The following is an 18,527-nucleotide window of genomic DNA, read 5'->3' on the forward strand; positions in this document are numbered from 1 at the left end:
GCAGGCCTCCCTCCCCCATGCAGGCCTCCTAAGCATGATGGCTAGCTACCAGTTGGGTGAGGGTGGACAGTGTAATGGTGTTTAGGTATTGCAAGGAAGTACTTCTCAGCATGTTTTTTGGCATTTGTTTGTACTTACCAGCCTCCGCTCCCCCGGTTACTCCTGTGAGACTCTCAGGAAGCAGTATGGCAAGCACATTCTCCTACCATGGTGTGAATGTTTTCGGTGGGATGGGAGGGCCACTGCCAGTCACGTTCGCCAGCGTCCAGGTCTTGCTCCTCCTCTCCTTGACAACCCTCTTGAGATCATGCCACCGCTTCATGATCTCCTTCTTGGATCTTTGAGTGGTCCCTACTGCATTCACCCTTTGGACTATCCTTTCCCACATTTGTGTCCTCATGGCTAATGGTGTCTGTTGGACCAGGCTACAAAACAGTTGTGGCTCTACTCACACAATCTCATTGACCATGACTGTTAACTCACTCTCAGTGAATTTGGGCATTTTTGTGCTGTCATGGTGTGTGGTGGTTGAGGTGTTTGTGGGTGCAGGGGTGTGGGTGCAGGGGTGTGGTGTTGAGGTGTGAGGTGTGTTGTGTGCTGGGGGATTGTTTGTGCTGGTGTAATGGTGGTGGTGCTGGTAGTGGTGGATGTGTGTGTGTGCTGTGCTCTTTTGCCTCTCCTGTTAGATGTGGTGTATGGCCTTCTCTTCTGGAGTGTTGCAAAGGATTGTGGTTAGTGAAGGGGGTGGCTTTATACTCAGCTGTGTGGGTGTGTCCAAGTGGAATTTGGGTGGCAGGTGTGTTGTGGGAGTTGTCCTGTGCTGTTTTATTTTTATTTGCATTTATTTGTTCTATTTGTATGTGTGTTATGTATTTGGGGGGGATGGCTACTTTTATTTGTGCAATGTTTGGCATCACTGCGGTGTTTTGGCATCGTCCGCCATGTAATTCATGTCCCGTCCGCTGCGGTGGCTATGCTGCAGCTCTTCTGCTATTTCTCCCATTCACTCCTGTATACGTCCGCGGCGATCGGTAAAAGCGGTTCCGACCGCGACACCCTCGGGGATATCCTAATTTCCCGTGTGGTGTGTCCGCTGTCCTTGCGTCGGGTCGTTGCTTTTCCGCAGCTTTTCTGACGGCTGTGGTCGGTTTTTGACCATCACCGCCCACGTCGGATGGCTTTGCTTGGCCCGCTACCGCCGCGGTCAGTCTTTAGTGGCGGTTGATCCTAATGTGGCCGCCGGTGTATCCGCGGTGCTGGAGGGCGGTTGGTTTCCACCTCCATGGCGCTCGGGGTGGTTTTCCGCCCGCTATCCTAATGACCCTCTATCTATCTATCTATCTATCTATCTATCTATCTATCTATCTATCTATCTATCTATCTATCTATCTATCTATCTATCTATCTACTGAAAAAAAGGTTAAATAGACATTATAGTTAGGTGAAAATGTCAGTTAAAACAGTTATAGTTAATTATAGATTGCACCCTTATCATGCACAATGTTGTCACCAATTATATAATTTTAGATGTTGCAGTTCTGGTATGAATGATGTCATAGAGTGTGTCATAACTGATGGAATGTGTGAGGTAACTAGCAATGCATGTCGAGTGGAGTAAGATATTATTATGTCACTTTACTCTTTGTTTTTCTTCAGTGAATTTCTATTTTTTTCTAACATAGGTAAGATGTCCATTGGCGTGCCTTGTGTAGGGTTGATTGTAGGGCCTGGCATGCAGTCTGGCCTTGCGCCTAATCCCCCACAGGCACCAATCTGCCTACTGCGCATGGCCCACAGCTTTTGCCCAAATCCTTGCTGCACACATACCTGACTATATTTCATAAAATAATTTAAGCTGTATCTTTTTGAGTAAAACAGACCCACTGGCCATCTTAAAGGCTCAAAATTCCTAAATATCAAAAGTGGCTGGGGCTATTGGCTTAATCAAGGGGTAAGCATAGCACTTATAGTCAAATGTATGCTTCAGAAATACACAAATTGTAATGTTTAATTGAGACATTCTCGTCTCAAAACATCTTTAATAAAGCATGCTTCAAAAAACTTTGAACATGTCTTTGAGTCTCTAACATTTTTCAGCCCACAAAGTGCAGACATAGAAACCAACAACAAGGGTTCCCTGTACATTAGCTGAAGTGTATATAGTCCCAGCTTGGAGATCCTTAAAAACCATGGTATGCTCTCCTGGGATCATGTATTCAATGACCCAAGAGACTTAATGTGTGTTTTTTTTTTCAAATGTTGCTCGGGGGGCTCTCTGCAGCCCTCCACAACATTAAAAATGCAGTTGGTGATGTGCCTTCCACATCTAGGGGCACCACCAGGAAAGCTGGTGACCCGTGGTATTGTCACCACACTTCCCGCCATAGCCTCTCAAACGATGGATTGGGGCTCGGGGACCCAAGAGTGTTGGCTGTTATTGTGAAGGGTCCCTGAATCCTTCTTTATTGTAGTGGCTGGCCTGCTGGTCTTCCAGTTGTTGCTGGTACGGGTGTGTTGAAATTGCAGGTAGCTACTGGGGCTGGTGGTGGCTGTACTACGTGGCCCATGGCACAAGTTCTTGATACCGTCATTTCCCCCTCTAGCCCAAATAGTGCTGAACTGTATGCAATGTAGCATTAGGGCCTCATCACTTCTTTCTGGATCTCAGAGGGGTGTGCGAGGCAGAACAGGACACTGTGACTCATGTAACACCCCACCAACATCCTTATTCGATCCCTCAGACAGTAGAGACTGGGTGCCCCTAGTAAACATAATGCCTGAAAGGAGGGCCGGCACCATAGTTGGAATACTTTTATCAACACTTCTCTCACTGGAACCCAAGTTGAGGCTTGCTCCGGGGTGGCTGCATGATTGATGGAGCTGTTGGCCCTACTGGCACTGTCTGGCTGCTCTCTGGGTGACATCAGGAGCACTATTTGATACTGGTACCGGGGAACTATACTTACGATGGGAAAAGACAAAGGCAATAAGCCTGCATATTCTAATACAATTGATCAATACGTCGTACCAGGTCAGGAGCCCCAGGGTAAAATGCAGGGGAAGCAGGCTGACCCAGGCCTCAGGGTGCATATGCCAGCCAGCACTGAGACTGCACTTGAGGTCAAGATGGACACAATAGCTTTTGACGTTAGTCATTGGCTTTTGGACATCCGGAGAATAGCTGAAAGTGTCACAGGCACTGAAGATGACATAACCTCATAGAGTTTCCAGAGTCGGCAGAGGGCACTTCTATAGCAATGTTTTTGGAGGACTGAATAGTCAGTACGCTCAAACCTACGTTTGTTTACTGTTGAATGGGTGCATTGAGCCCTGGTGGCAGTGTCACAACCTGGTGCTCCCCTGCAACGTATTAGCTCACCTGTTCAACTACAGGGATCGTTATGTGATACTTCAGCATGCGCGTACCCATAGCCCCCCATGAGCCTAGGACAAAACTATACTCATCTTCCCTGATTATACCAGAAAGGTTCAGGAACTACACAAAAAAATGTTGCCAGTTAAAAAGCTCTTACAAAAACACATCAAGTATTTTCTCCTGTTTGCAGCCAAGCTTAGAGTTCAGCATGAGGGTAGGGTCCAATTCTTTGATTTTCCTCAGGTGATGGCTGACTAGTTGGACACTTTGGGACTAGCTCAAGGAAGTCAGATCCCAGATTGTTGTGAAGTGAACAAGACAGTGGGGAGTATGCAACTCCAACAGGAATATGGTGCAACAAAGGGACAATACTCAGGGATCCCCTGGGGAGCAAAGGAGCTGCTTACTGGCTTGCCAATATGGGACTCTGCAAAATGCGACAGCAGACTTGGCAACTCAAAGCTCCTTTTCCCCAACCACGAACTGTTCCGGATGGTAAAGAGTCAGAATATCGAGTACGAAATGTCGACCTGCACTAATACCGAGTTCGAAATATCGAGATACATAAATATCTACTGCAAGAATATCGTGGTCAAGAATATAGAGTTTCAGGTAAGAAATATAGTTTTCTAAAATATCGATGTCATTAATATTGTTTGCAAAAATAAAGTTGTAAAAAATATTGTTTTTAAGTTAGTGTTATGTATTTTAGCATGCATTTTAAATGTATGTGCTCTATTCTTTTGTCTAAGTATTGCATTTGTTTTTCAATATATTTGTTAAATCCTTAGAAGTTATTAATTTTATTTGAATTACAGTTTATGCTTGAATTCCTTAACTCCTTAATTCCTTAAGCTCCAGTAACGTTGGCTGGTTCACTGCGCCAGTACGGGTTTTGCGCTTTGCTGACAATCGGCACGCAGAGCTCACAGAGCGCGAGAGCGAGAGAGAGCGGCGGCAGCGGGAGCGGGACCGCGACCGCGACCAAGATCGGAAACCGCCCTGAAGCCCTGAAACCGCCTGTAGCCGCCTCGCCTTGCTGGTGCATTGGACCCCAACCCTCGGCCCTGGCCGTGGGGACCGCGGGGAAAGAGAGAGGAAAGTGCCGGCGCCAACTCTCTACGTTTGGTTCTCTGTGCTCAGTGCTTGGAGCGGAGCAGAGCAGAGTGGAGAGGCCGAGGATGTTTTGGGAAAAAGCCTACAACTGTTTTCCACATTGTGCATTGTGCTAATCTGATCTGTGGTGAGGAGTCGCGTACCTTGCTGAGCAGGAGTTGCTGTGAGTTGCCGCATCGCGTCACTGGATTGGACTTCCGTATTTTCCACTGTGCTCCCCGCCTGCTACCCGCCATCACTGCTAGCCCCCGACGGCTGCTGTTCCCGGTGCCTGCAGTGTCTGTCCTGCTGCGCTGCCGCCAAGTCCGGCCCGCAACGCCACGCCGCACCGCACCGCTGCCTTCGTGTTTGGTGGTTAGCGGTTCAGCGGCTTCAGCGTTTTCCGCGTTCAGGGCTTTGGCGGCTTTTTCCTTGTGACTGGGCCTGCAGGGAAGTGAGCAGACAGGCTGGGGAGGTTGAGGTGGCTCGTATGGACCACTGCAGGTGTCGGAGCAAGTGGTTCACTGGCTGGTTCACCGGCTCTCTCCTCCAGTGCAGCAAAGGCTGAGGCAGAGGCAGAGGTGAGCTGAAGTGAGCTGAAGTATCCCCTGAAGGGGCAGGGAGAAAAGTCACAGCGCATACTTGATGTGGATGCGTTGAGGAGTTTTTCAGTTTATCCTCAGATTGTTTATGTTGCTAGAGTGCGGCCTGAGAAGAAACTCTGGACAAATACAATTCACAAAATACAAAAATATAACCCCACTACAAGTACAATACAAGTAGTAATTAGTAAAATTAGTAAAATCACAGGTGCAATTCGGGGAAAGCTATTTAACCAGCATATAGCTATATACCTTGCATCGAGTATGCCTAACCACATCTAAATCTATCTGCCATCCGCACCAGGAGGAGTACTCCTGAAGCAGGTGGAAGTAGGTGAAAGTAGGTGGAATATTGCTGGTTTCATTGTTTTTCCACGAAGGGAAGAAGCAGCACTGTCTCCTGTTTGTTGATTGCTGCACTCCAACCCACAGCCCCAACCCACAGCTCGCGGCCCCTGCTTCGCGGAGGCCGCTCAAGGACATCGCTCACCTGTAAAGACTACTTGCCAGGCCGAGGAGCCGATTGAAGACTTCCCACCCCTGCGGGACTGCGAGGACCAGCGGGCGCTGCGCCTGTAGATTCGCCGCAGCTGGTCCTCTTCCCTCTCCCCTCCCGCCTGGATTTATTTCTTGGAGGTCCGGGTGCTCACCTTCATTATTTTTCCACGAAGGGAAGAAGCAGCACTGTCTCCTGTTTGTTGATTGCTGCACTCCAACCCACAGCTCGCGGCCCCCGCTTTGCAGGAGCCGCTCGAGGACATCGCTCACCTGTAAAGACTACTTGCCAGGCCGGGGAAACGTTTGAAGACTTCCCACCCCTGCGGGACTGCAAGGACCAGCGGGCGCTGCGCCTGTAGACTCGCCACAGCTGGTCCTCTTCCCGCCCCCCTCCCGCTATATATTGACAACGTGTGACGCGTCCGCGGGACGCACGCGGGGCTAAGCCTGGGCAAAGGGTGGACCCTCTCAGGCCCTTAGAGGCTGAAGAAGGCAGTGCTGTGCCCACCCCCCCTTCTAAAAGAATATTCTGTTATAAACGCTTTGTAGTAGGTTTGTGTCTATTTCGTCACATTACTGTACTAGAGATACCCTTGTGCCCGCCCCAGTCCAAGTCGAAATGACGGCCAAAAAGCTTAGGTCTGGAAGATTACTGGTTGGAAGGTCGTGTTCGAAAACAAAATCTAATCCCCTTCGTAACAAGGATAATCATGTTGTACAACTTAAGGGCACTTGACAGCTTTTCAATCTCTGGGAACGGGGGAAAAACAGAGCATTAAACGCTGATCCTTCCTATGATGACAAGGCAAAATCGCTCATTTCTTTGACGGGATTAAGCGCTGAGGGTGCGGGGTATGAGAATAACTTGGAAAAGGGGGTCACTTTGCCTGCTGCAGTAAGAGAAGGCTTGGTTTCTTTGAACAATTGTGTGTTTTCCACCATACACAAACCTAAGGATAAAAATACTTGTTTCCCTCTCCCTCCCCAATCTCCCCCTGTAGTTATTCTACAAATGGAGAGGGCGTTAGAACACGTTTCACTTTCTAAAACTAGTGAGCCTCCTCCTGAAAATCTCGATACAAGCCTCCCTCCCCCTAGAGAAGTGTACAATAATGATCTAGTTTTTTCTGACCTAGACTTAGATCTCTGTAGGAGATATATTGAGGTCGATACTGATAAGGTTGGGGATCTTAGAAAAACTCCTATAACATCAGCTCCACCTGTTCTCCATCTCTATAGCAGTACTCCCTCGAATATCTCCCAGTTAAATATCTCAACGAGCCCCAACCTTAATATAACAGGTATTGATGCTATGTCTCCTACTAGGTTAGATAAACCAGTCTCCGATTGCCTATCCTCTCTTGAACATTTGCTCTCTTCCATACTAAGATTATTAGAAAAATTTATAGGGGGCTCTGATTGTGTATTGGAAACAGTAACTCAAATACTGAAGGTTTTATTACACAATACATTTGAGAAGAAATCCTGCTCAATTTTAGATGTTGTAAGAGAAGACCCTCCAGAGCAGAAAATCCTTGGGCCAGACAATGGGTCCCTTAATATTTCCCTGTCATCTAATGTCAGGGAACAAGTAGTTCTCCCCTCGAAAACCCCTATCTCAAATTGTGCAGTGGATATAGTTCCAGTAGTAGAGGTTTTACACGAAATAGGGCCAAAGGATGATATAGAACTACCTCCGATAATAAAGGACCAGTATGAAATGGACCATAAGGAAGATAAGGAACTATTTCCAATCTTCAATAAACAGTATAGTGTGGGTGATAAGGAGGTTCAGGAACAAGAAGGTGATAGAAGAAAAAAGGAGATTTTAGGGAAAGTCAAAAAGAATGGGACAAAAAAGAGAAGACTAATTAGAAGAATTGAAAAAAAAAGGAGAAAAATTCTTTGGAGAGAAAACTCGGAATTGATCTTAAATCAAGAATTACATCAGGCTCCCTTGTTGGTATTAAAAGATGCAAGTGAGGACGTGGAAATAGCTGTGGATGTTTCTACCTCCGCAGCACAGAGTATACAGAATTCTGATTCTCTACCGTCTTTTCCCTTCTCGTCTGGTGGCCCTTCTATGGTTAATGGGGATTTGGTAAACCCAACTCCCCAAAAAAACAAGATCATTTCTATTGGCCCTACATCCTCTGCTCTTAATCCTTTAGCTAGTTCCTACTCCGTTAAAAGGGACGGTGCAGTGGTTCATCAAAAACCCCACGAAATCCCCATGGAGGAGAGCGTTGATACTCTATTTGTTGACTTCTTTCCCCTATTCGATGCTGATTGTATTTTAAATAGATCCCTACTTCTCAAATATTTCCAGGAATCGGCAAATATAAAATTGCTACATACTGCAGATATAGACCTAGTACGGATTCTGAAGACAGAGGGTAGAAATTTAACGAGGGTAAAATTCTACTCCAAATTAGTGGTAAATCTAATTTTACAACGGTCTGAGGATTTCCAGAGTAGAGGGATCGATGTTATGCCTTTTTGGGGGAACCTCCCCTCTGTTAGACCCCTTAAGTCTTCAAGGCCTTTAGGGTCTTCTGCATCTCTCCTACAGGCAGCACCTGGCAATGTAGAACAATCTGGGGGTTTCAATGATCTGAAAATTCATCTATCAAAAGATCATCTTCCAGCATCTTACCCTAATCCCCACATACCCCCCTTTCAGGATAAGGTGGAAGATGAAACTCTCCGCTGGAACTGGTTACCCGGCGTTCTTTCGAAGAAATTGACTATAAAGTACCCACCCAATCCTCATCTTTAGCGATGATATATTGTTATTATCTTGGAATTGCGCCGGATTAAAGAATTGCCCCGAAAAAATTCAATTCCTTATGTCCCTAAACGCCAGTGTAATCTGTCTCCAGGAGACTTGGTGTTCGGAGAAACTTCAGATAGGAAGTGATTATTTTGTCCTGGAGGGTCATGCTCTCCCTTCAAGGAGAGGCCACGCCAGGGACGGAATCGCCTGTCTGTTATCTAATCAGATAAAATGGAACTTATCCCACTACTTGGATTCTTGTAACCTGTTCCAGGCTGTAATGGTGTTTGGCCAGGATAAAGCTGTGGTGTCTAAACCCCTAGTGCTAATTAACGCCTATATTCCCCCTGAAGTTAGTTTTAACGAAACTTTAAAGAAGGTTTTCGTTTATATTCAGAGTCTTAGGGATAAATCTCCTTCCCCTAACATAATTCTAGTAGGGGATTTGAATTGCAAAATTTCCAACTTAAGCATGAATCTATTTCGTGATAAATATAAAGAAGAATCAATACAGATCCCCCAAGCCCTCTTTCCTGAGAAGATTAAAAAAAACAAGCGAGGGAAGATACTTCTTAAGGAATTGTCAGTTATGGATGGGATCATAGTGAATGGAAGGTTCCCTTCTGATTCCCCTGCAAATTTTACTCATAAATCTTACCAGGGTGATTCTATATTAGATTATGTGATAGTTGAGAATTCCACCTTTGCCCTACTAAAGGATCTCAGGGTTACTGAAACGGTTTTTAGCGACCATAAATTACTTTCTTCCTCTATGAATATAAATCCTCCAAAATCCGACCGATGGTCACTTAACGGCGACCTGGTAAGTTTTGGAGTGAAATCAGGAAGATGTTATTGGAACACAAAAGCCGAACAAGATCTGGAGAGCATTCTTGACGCTGCAATTGACGATCTTGCTACGTGGCAGGGTTTTGAAATTTGTGCTTCCAAGATTTTATGCAATTGGTGTCTTCGGTAGCGAAAAAACCAATTAAGAAAAGGTGGTTTGCAATACCATCCTGTCCCCTACGTTTACTCAATATAGATATAAATAAGTTAGTTAGAGAACAATATTTGTGTTATTCGGTAGAAGGATCACGCAGAGTAACTTTATTAAAAAGAAGGAGGAAAAGGTTACAAGTAAAATTACGGAAAGAAGGGGAGGACATCGCTTGGATAAAATTAAGATAGGCAGTTTTTAAAGGAGAAATGAGACAGTTCTGGTCCCTCATAGGTGAGGGGTGTGGATCAAGAACAAAACCGCTCCCTATCCCCATTGAAGAACAAATATGGGTGGATTACGTCACATCCCTTTATGCAAATAATGGAGCAGCGGTTTCCCGTATAAATTTTTCTATAAGTGATCAGACTCTGGTCCCCTTATCTGAAAAGGATATTGAAACTGCCATAAAGGAAATGCGTTCATCTGGGGCAATGGGACCGGATGAACTGCCAATCTCTGTTTTAAAGCGTAGCGGCGCAAAATGGAGCAAATTGTTATGCCCCGTGTTTAACACCTGTTTCTCTAGTGGAAAGATTCTTCCTTCTTGGAAAGGGAGTATATTAGTGCCCCTTTTCAAAAAGGGAGATCGATTATCTCCCCAAAATTACCGCCAAATTGCTCTTTTGGATGCAATTGGCAAAGTGTTTGCAAGATGTCTCTTAAAACAAATTAATGACTGGGTGGACCAAGCAAACATACTTCCCCTAGAACAGACGGGATTCCGTAAGAATCATGGCACCCTGGATAACTTAACCGCTCTGCAAGTAATAACTGATAAATATATCGGGGTCAGAGGAGGGGGGGGTTTATGCGGCCTTTATAGACTTTTCCACGGCTTTCGATAAAGTAAACCGTCTTTTGCTGTGGAAGAAACTTTTAACTTTGGGTATGCCAGCTAGGCTGCTAAATCTAGTTCAGGAACTCCACTCCGACACCTGGGGGTCGATTCCGATCCCGTAAAAAGCGCTCCGAATCGTCGTACGGAGCATTTTTTTCCTTACGAATCGTACCCGTAACCGTCTCTGTACGAACGACGTAGTACGATCCACACCCTATGCAGCTATCCGTCCGAATCGTACCAGGGACCGTACGAATGAAATCCCCGTACGAATTGCCCTCGGAAGACGCTGTACATGACGTCCATATGTTTCGCGGCTGCTTTTTACGACCCGGCAAGTACGATCCGTGTTGTGTACGCTCCGTACGACCCTTTTTCAACGGGAGCTGGAAACTGTCGTACAGTCAGAGTTCGCCCCGAAACAGGTATGGAACGGCCCCCCCGGGTACGCCGCGTACACCCCATGATCGCAGGGGTACGCGCCGTACCCCTGCGATCATTGGGGTATGTGCCGTACACCCAGCGTACATGGGGTACGTGCCGTACCCCATGTACGCTGGGTGTTCGGCACGTACCCCCCATGTACTCTGGGTGTACGACCCGTACCCCCATGATCGCAGGGGTACGGCGCGTGCCCCTGCGATCATGGGGGGGTTCGCGCCGTACGGTGTGTAGGTGATCGTGCGCTTTTCCGCACGAATCGACGTGGACCGTACGAATCACATCCGGGTCGCCCGATCGGGATCGGAATCGTCCGGTCGTACGGCGTCCGTACGAGTCATACGGAAACGGCTCCGGATGCGAGTCGTACGGACGGAGATTTTTAACGGATCGGAATCGACCCCACAGTGTAGAGTACTGTTGGGTGGAGAGAGAGGTCTATCCCAAGCAATTCCTTCTGCTAATGGTCTTAAACAGGGTTGCTTATTGGCTCCTTTGTTGTTTTCCCTTTATGTTTTTGACCTACCGCAGAGCCTATCATTAAGCGAAGGAATTGCTCCCACTCTAGGGGACAAACCAGTTGCATGCTTAATGTATGCAGATGACATACTTCTTTTAGACCTTACTCCGAAGGGACTTAATAACCGTCTGCATGCATTGCATTTATTCGCTGAATGCCATCATTTAAAGATCAACATGTCTAAAAGTAAGGTAATGTGCATTACAGGAAAGAAAAAAACGAAATCTGGAAATTTCAATTGGTTTTTAGGCAATGAGAAATTGGAAATTGTAAAATCTTATGTCTTCCTCGGGAAAATAGTATGTGGCAACCTAAGTGTCAAGACCCACATAGACAACAACATAAGGAAAGCCAAGACCCAGGGAAATGGACTGAGTGCCCTTTATAAGGCCACTGGCAGAAGACATTTTGTCTATCTGTTGGAGGCCTTTCGTGCTAAAATTCCAGCTTCCCTGCTCTACGGCATTGAGTTAATAGATTTGAGACAGTGGGGTTTCTTAGATACAACTGAGGGTGGTCTCTTGCGACATCTATTGTCGGTCAATAATGCCTGTAGAGTGGAATCCCTCAGACTTGAATTTGGCATACGAAGTAGTTGGGTTCAGGCCTTGGCAGGAGTAATACGCTGGGTCTTTCACTTAGCAAAGGGAAAGCCGACTACTCTAAGATTTTTGATCAAAAAGGAATTACTGGGTCCCATGAAAGAATATTCCTTACTTATAAAGAATTTTAGAAGGGCTGTTACTCTACTACAATTGGAGGAATCGACTCTTTTTTCATTATCCCCATATCAGCTAAAGCACTCCTTAAAACGGACTACTTGGGAGTTAAGTTTTAGGAGGGATAGAGACGTCCTTATTAAAAAGAAAGGTGTCATTAAGGTTGTCAACACTTATTCATTTAAACATATACAACCTTATGCATCCTGGTCCCTCCCCCATAGCTTACCCCGTTTCTGGTTCCTCTTGAGACACGATCTTCTTCCCTTAAATAAATTACTAGCTAGATGGTATGGCTTTTCTGATAAATGCACTTTATGTAACAATGTTAATTCAACTCAGGACACTGCCCATATCCTGTTCATATGCCCAGCCCTAATGGTCTATTGTCGAAAGTGGTTGAGACCAATATGCCTACAGTTAAACATTTCCTTTGCTAAATCTCTCCTCGAAGCCATTTTCAATCCTCCCAATGAAATGTTCTGTTTCAGAATTTTTAACTTTTTAAAATGCTTCTTAGAATTATATTAACAGATGTGTTGCCCTTTTTATGGTCTTTGTATAATTGGAATGCATTTTGTGGATTTTATGTCTGTGTAAATTTTGCTATTGATTATGTTTTGTTTATATGTGGATCTCAATCGAGTTCCAAATCATATTAAAATAAAAATTGAAATTGAATTGAATTCCTTAGGGGGGTGTGGGTTTATAGGGGAATAGGGTGGGGAGTAATTTAATTATAATTACTTTATTAACATTTGTTATTAATTAATATTTATTTATTTTATTTTATATTTTATATTGCTAATTGTGGGAATTAATTTATTATTAATTATTTATTAATTGGTTGTTAATTATTAATATTTAATTGTGTCACTTTTTTAGAAGCTTGTTGTGGGTTGATAGGGGTGTAGGGTGGGAAGTAATGTAATTATAATTAATTTATTAATATTTTGTATTAATAAATATATACTTATTTATATATTTTATATTGTTAATTTTGGGCATTTATTTATTATTAATTATTTATTAATTGGTTGTTAATTATTACAAATTAATTGGTATTATGTTAATTGTGTTATTTTTCTGGGGGCGGGTTGTGGGTTGATAGGGGAGTAGAGTGAGAAGTAATTTAATTTTAATACATTTATTAATATTTTTAATATAATACTTAATTCATTTTATTTTATAGTGTTAATTGCGTGAATTAATTTAATAATAATTATTTAGTCTTTGCTTGTTAACTGTTATTAATCAATTAATTGTAAATAATTATGTTAATTGTGTAATGTTTTCCAAAATTGGTTGGTGCCATTTATTGGGAGGTGATTTATTTATAATGAATTAGTTATTTGGTAATTAATGTTAATTAATTAATTACAATGTAAATATGCCAATTGTGTAATAATTTTGCTTTGCGAGTTGTGTGTTATAGTGGTAAATGTCGCGAAGTCATTTTTTAAAAATTAATTAATGATTTGTTGTTAATTGATATTAATTTAGTAATGTAAAACTTGTTATGGAAATTGTGTAAATATTTTTAGGTGTGTTTTGGTGTTCATTGGGGTAGAGGGTGGAAAGTAAATTGTTAAATTAAAAAAATTATATTTTTATGGTAATTTTAGATTTTTCCAACATTAAATATTGGTATGTTTAGTTAATTTTTATATTTTCCTATATGTTTAGTTTTTGTTTTTTTAATTATATTTTGTATTGTAGTTGATATTTTGTTTATTTTTAAATTAGAATTTTGTACCGTGGGAACAGAAATTTTTACCCCTCCGCTATCCCACGCTTTCCCTACAGTTGCATCTGCAGGAGTGGGAATAATAATTTATACCCCTATGCTATCCAACACTTTTCCTACTGTTGCACTTGCTGGAGTTGGAATAGTAATTTTTACCCCTCCCCTATTCAACACTTTCCCTACTGTTGCACTTGTAGTCGTGGAAATAGTAATTTTCTCCCCTCCGATATCCAACACTTTCCCTACTATTGCACTCATTGGAGTGGGAATAGTAAATTAATACCCTCCGCTATCCAAACCTTTCCCTACTGTTGCACTCCCTGAAGTGGAAATAGTAATTGTATCCCTTTTGTTATCCAACACTTCCCCTACTGTTGCACTCATTGGATTGGGAATAGTAAATTATTCCCCTCCACTATCCATCACTTTCCCTACTGTTGCACTTGCTGGAGTGGGAATAGTAATTTTTTTCCCTTCGCTATCTAACACTATCCCTACTGTTGCACTCACTGGAGTGGGAAAATGTCATTTTTACCCCTATGCTATCCAACACTTTCCCTACTGTTGCAATTGCTGGAGTGGGAATGGTAAATTATTCCCCTCCGCAATCCAATACTTTTCTTACTGTTGCATTTGCTGGAGGGGGAATAGTAAATTATTCCCCTCCGCTATCCAACACTTTCCCTACTGTTGAACTCACTGGAGTGGGAATAGTAATTGTTTACCCTCCATTGTCCAACACTTTCCCCTCTGTTGCACTCATTGGAGTGGGAATAGTAAATCATTCCCCTCCTCTATCCAACACCTTCCCTACTGTTGCACTCACTGGAGTGGTAACAGTCATTTTTTACCCTATGCTATCCAACGCTTTCCCTACTCTTGCACTCATTGGAGTGGGAATAGTAAATTATTCCCCTCCTCTATCCACACTTTCCCTACTGTTGCAATTGCTGGAGTGGGAATAGTTATCTATTCCCCTCCGCTATCCAGCACTTTCCCTACTGTTGCACTCGCTGGAGTGGGAATAGGATTCCAACGCTTTCCCTACTCTTGCACTCATTGGAGTGGGAATAGTAAATTATTCCCCTCCTCTATCCACACTTTCCCTACTGTTGCACTACATGTAGCGTAAAATTTCCGTTTAAAAAATATTACATTTTTTAATATATTTTAATTTTTATTTTTATGTTACAGGTGTATGTATACATATATTTATCTTTGTTTTTTTAATATATTTCTAACATTTCATAATTAATTAAAATGATTATTTATTAAATATTTTGAAGTAAATATATATATATATTGCATTTTATGTATGTATGTTTAATTTATTTTTAAATTCCATTTATTACTTATAATTGTTAAAATTGACAAAAAGAAATCTAAAAAGAATTTTTTAAGTAAAATGTATTATTTAATTTATTTTACAATATTTATAATACATATAAAAAAACGCTATTTTATACTTCGATATTTTTAACAACTATATATTTTTTTCGATATTTTTTACCATTATGAAGATATTTTGACAACGATATTTATGTCCCGATATTTATGTCGGTCGATATTAGTGTTGTTGATATTCTGTCGGTGATCTGTGCTGGACACCCTAAGCGATAGTTCAAATGCAGGGTGATTGGGTGTACTTCGATGCCAGATATTAAACAGGAAACAACCAACTCTATAAACTGTGCATGATGTATGCTCCATCTTACACGAGGAAAAGGGACAGCAATTACTGGGTATCTTGGTGCACTGTTAATATTTTCCATTGTTACTGTTTTTGATTATGTTGCACCTTTGTGACAAAAAGCTAAAAGATATTAAAATGTAGATCAAAAGTGGGAACATTGGAAGTCACACCTCATCTGAGTCACAGACGATTTGTTGGGGTGTACGCATCCCAGACAGTATTTACACTTAAGATTGTTATTTGAGTTTAGTTCGGGTTAAGGAGGGAGGAAGTGTGTGGCAGGAACCAGGAACCCTCTGGCCATCAGTTGTGTCAGAGGGTTTTGTTAGTTCTGCCTATGTGAGGGACTGGAGAGGGAACTGGGAGCTAAGATACGGTGAATATTGTTGTTTGTGGGTGCTTTCACTGCTGAATGTTATGATTCACTAGATTGCAGTCAAATGCCAGACACTGAGAGATTTGGTTGTGATACTGGAGTGCGTTATGGTAGTCAAAAGGACCCCTTTGTTATACTAGCGGGGACACAGGATGGCCTTGACTTATGTTTAATAAATGTGTATATCCCCAATATTGATAATGACATGTTCTTCGGCAAAGCATTGGCGGCGGACCAACCGCACCTGAGGTCGCAGAAAATCCTGTCTGGCAACTTTAATTGTGGAATTAATGGAAAGCTTGGTAGGTTGCCCCTGCACCAGGCCACAATGCTCAACATGATGTTGGCCCATGGGCAGCTGTGAACAGGTGTGTGACTGGTGGATGTATGGCAGACACACCACCGGCATACACGCTCTTTCTCAAGTTACACCCCTGTGACTCCAACACATAGCAGGTTGGATTATTTTCTTATCCAATCCTCTGCCACACAGGGTATGAACTATTTGGGCTGGTGTATATCTGATTATTCCCCCTAATTGTTAATGTACTCACTACTTCACACACCCTTCCAAGATACCACTGTGGTAAATCAGGGTAGAAGCCCTCACAGATCCAGTTTTCCTCACCACATTAATAGAAACTATAGCTATTTATTTTGAGACTAATTGGCAAAGTGCTGGGAGTAGGGCTATTTAGTGGGATGTAATGAAGGTGGTTATAAGAGGGGTGTGCATGGCGATCATGGTGAGAATGCGCCAGCCATTGGAGAGGGACTTAACACAGGGAGAGGAGATGCTAATAACCCTAGAACGAACACTCTCTAAAAATCCTGGAGCCCGGGCAGAATGTGATAGGCAGGGACACCTGGTGTGCACGTCATGTGATCAACTAGATAAACAAGTACACTTATTAGGCCATAGGAGGCTGTACTTGCAAGGAGATCGTCTGGGATCTCTACAGGCAAACGGTTGAAGGCCTCAACTCAACCTATATTGGCACTGATGGATCACAGGGTGCACATTGCCACGACCCAGCAGGCGATCAATAGGGTCTTTGAGGGTTATTTGTAGGGAGTGTATGCAGCACCACATGATACTGATCTACAAATCCTCTCTAGTAATTTGTAAGGTCCCCTCATGCCACCTCTTACACCAGAGGACAGCGCCTCTCTGGGTGCACCATTAACCAAACAAGAATTTTTGGAGGCTATGAAATCGCTAAAAACGGGGTGGTGGGCTACCAGCGGAGTTCTACAGGGCTTATTCTGGGACCTTAATAGGCAGACTCCTGCCGGTGTATATGGAGGCATGGGAAAAAGGGTTCCTACCTGACACAATGAGGGAAGCTGTCATTGTACTGATCCTGAAACCCGGAAGTGATCTTTTGGAAGCAGGTTCGTATTGTCCACTATCCATACTGAGTGTTGATCAAAAAATTCTCAGTCACATGCTGGTGGCGTGGTCACGTTCCTACACTCCACAATTAATACATACAGATCAGATGGGTTTCATCCTCCGCCATAATACCTTACGCAGACTCTGTCGCTTGGCGCATGTCATCTATGCACCCTAATTAGAGGATTACCTCTATGCCCTTTTCTTCTTGGACATAGAGCAGGCATTCAATTCAGTCAGCTAAGACTATGTCTGGCAGATGTTGATTATGGTTGGACTAGGTCCAATTATATAAAATGGGTTTAGCTTTTGCATGAGCATCCAGTCATGAGAGTGGGCACTGGCCAGGAGGTTTCTGCAGAGAGTCCAATATGGTAATGGCATATGACATGGCCATGGGTGTCCGTTGTCATGCTTGATTTTTACTTTGGCAATGTAGCCTCTGGCGTGTCACCGTAGACAGGTACTCTGCTTTTGGCCATACGAATTGGCCAAACAGATACCATAATTTTGCTCTATGCCAATGATACAATGCTATACCTGTGCCAACCAGATATATTGGTCCCAAATTTTTTACATGTAAAGCATGAATTTGGTAAATAAGTTGGTTCTGTTCTCAATCAGTTTGCTGGCAAGATTGCCTTCTCCACAAATACTGGAGACAGCAATATCATGAAAAATTGATACTGTCAAATATTTGAGTATTTATGTCACGCAAGGGGTGCGGAAGGTTCATGAGCTGTATCTGGGGTAGGGTAATCTCTGCTCTTCAATAGAGCTTTGGAACTCACTGAAGCTGTCGCTCAAGTGCAAGATTGCCCTTATGGAAATTATAGTGTTTCCCAGGTGCTTCTATGTTCTGCAGGGAGCCATGTATGAGGTTCCACACTGGATCTTTAGGGAGCTTTATAGCCTGATAATGGCTGCAAATAGGTGCAGGATTAGTCTGGCCACCTTCACACAGCAATGGGGAAAGGGTGGTATGGAGAGCCCAGACATACAATTGAGTTACTTAGTAGCCCACCTTCAGAATGCCATTCATTGGTTTGATGATGATGATAACTGGGAGAGGTCCCTCCTGACGGGCACAAATGATGGGCACTAATTGAGTGCACTGTTGATGGGAGTCAAACATGTCCCTGACTCAATGCCCCTTGTGATCCAGCTGTTATGCCGACTTTGAGAATGGACAGTGCAGCGGGTGCTACAGCTGGCACCTTATGCCCCAGATTTTCAATACAGAGTATTCCCCATTACTCAGATTGCCCAGACAATGTCAACGGATAAATGGAAGGAGGGAAGATGTCTTATGCTTTCCGACCTCTACCCAAGGGAGCGTTTTATTTCCATACAAGACGCCACAGAGTCATTTTGGCTTGGACAAGGGCAAATTCTAAAGTGAGCCAAGATAGCAGCAACTGCTAGGTAGTTATGACCGTCATTTCTG

This window comes from Lissotriton helveticus, chromosome 6 (genome assembly GCF_964261635.1).
Source record: "Lissotriton helveticus chromosome 6, aLisHel1.1, whole genome shotgun sequence".
Taxonomy (NCBI): Eukaryota; Metazoa; Chordata; class Amphibia; order Caudata; family Salamandridae; genus Lissotriton; species Lissotriton helveticus.